The 1,521-nt window shown below is 54.7% G+C and overlaps 1 protein-coding gene across 1 annotated transcript in view; it reads left to right on the top strand.

The window, feature by feature from the left end:
• Nucleotides 1-673: 673 nt before the first annotated feature.
• The window catches only part of KLHL14 (kelch-like family member 14), a 102,583-nt gene continuing 101,735 nt past the window's right edge, over nt 674-1,521 (top strand). Inside the window, exon 1 of the mRNA XM_011974443.1 lies at nt 674-696. The gene's annotated coding sequence lies outside the window, so the exon portion shown is untranslated. The remainder of the gene's footprint in view (nt 697-1,521) is intronic.

Below are 1,521 nucleotides of genomic sequence, written 5' to 3'. Positions count from 1 at the left end.
TTAGCAGTTTCAGCTCAGCAGCGAAGTCGCCAGCCTGTGAAGGCAGAGAGAAATTGACTAATTAGCAATGCGCACTAAAACTTGACGGTTCTTTATAGAGAGAGAGAAGAGAGAGGGAGAGAGAGGGAGAGGGAGGGAGGGGGGGCTCGCTTTTTCCCCTTCTTTCTTCCAAAGATGTTTGAAATCGCAGTCATTTACGCTCGACAATTTTTACAATAGCCTTGAGCCATAATTTTGCGAGTCTCTCCAGCATCCATCCCCCTGTATGGTCTCTCTCTACTGGCCAAGCACGACCGTTTCTCTCCCCAACCGTGGATTTCCTATTACTCTCGTTACGACTCACTGAGCCCCAGGCCCAAGGATAATGATGTGTTGTTTCTTGGTAGCATAATTTGTCACACGTACATTTTTTCTTCTTCTTCTCTTGCAGAAAGCTCTGCTCCCTCTCTCTCTCTCCCTCTCTCTCTCCCTCTCTCTTTCTCTCTTTTCTCCCTCTCCTACATTTTCTTGCTGTTGCTAATTCATGGTGATCAAATGATGTACGACAAAATAAATTGTAAAGAGTGACTGCCTGGAGTTGGGAACCAGAAGGTGTTTTCCCCCTCCCAAGGAGAGAGCAAACCTTTAAAAAGGAAGGACAATTGATTTTTGGGGGGAGCTTAAGTGAGCCTTGACTTTGCAGCTGGTTGAGAGCAGGTAAGTTTCTGGCCTTGTGTCTGCCTTGTGTGTATTTTGTTCTGTCTTTTGGGTTGTTGTAGGGGGAAGGGCCGGGGAGGGAGTCTTTCAGAGGTGTTGGTGGGGGGGTAGTTGTATGGCAAACGCTCATAAAGAATAAAACTCCTATTGCAAGAAATAAGCAGATGAGGAGGAAAGGCAAGGGAGGAGAACAAGAAGGAAGGGGAATAGGAAAAGATGGGGGGGGGGAGACAACGAAGCGGAGAGAGCTAGAGAGAGGTATGACCGGGTCCTCTTAAAGGGAGAGAGACTCTAAGATGTTTCAGGCAAGCCAGAGCTTTGGGGGCGGGCGTGGGGGTGCTGCCGAGGGAGGGAGCGCGAGGGAGGGTAGGGTCCACCTGGAACGGGATGGTAAAGTGAGTCGAAAGGAGCTCAGTCCGGTATAAATAGGAAGCCGGCGATCCAGGACCGGCGCCAGGCAGGGCAGAGTGAGCCGCAGTGGAAGGGGCAGGTCCGGCGGGATCCCTCTGAGCCGGGAGGCGGCGGCGGCGGCGGCTCTCCCGGGCGGGCGGACGGGCGGGTGCGCGGGCGGGATGCGAGCAGAGGGTCCCTTTCTGCTCAGCCCTGGAAGGTGCAATTACAGGTTAAGGACCGGGCGTATCGATTTCGCCTCGCCTCCCCTACCCGGCCCTCCTCCGCCTAGATGCCGGCGGCTCAGACTTTTTACAGAAGTAGTTCCAGGGCCGAGGGAGTGGGGGTGCCCGAGTGGGGGGCCGCTGGGGGCTCTACCGAGGGGGTCAGAAAGCAGCTGCGGCTGCCGGCCACGATGCTGGGTGGGGCGCAGAG

The sequence above is a fragment of the Mandrillus leucophaeus genome, unplaced genomic scaffold (assembly GCF_000951045.1).
Source record: "Mandrillus leucophaeus isolate KB7577 unplaced genomic scaffold, Mleu.le_1.0 Scaffold145, whole genome shotgun sequence".
Classification (NCBI taxonomy): domain Eukaryota; kingdom Metazoa; phylum Chordata; class Mammalia; order Primates; family Cercopithecidae; genus Mandrillus; species Mandrillus leucophaeus.
This window is presented reverse-complemented; position numbering and strand designations above follow the sequence as displayed.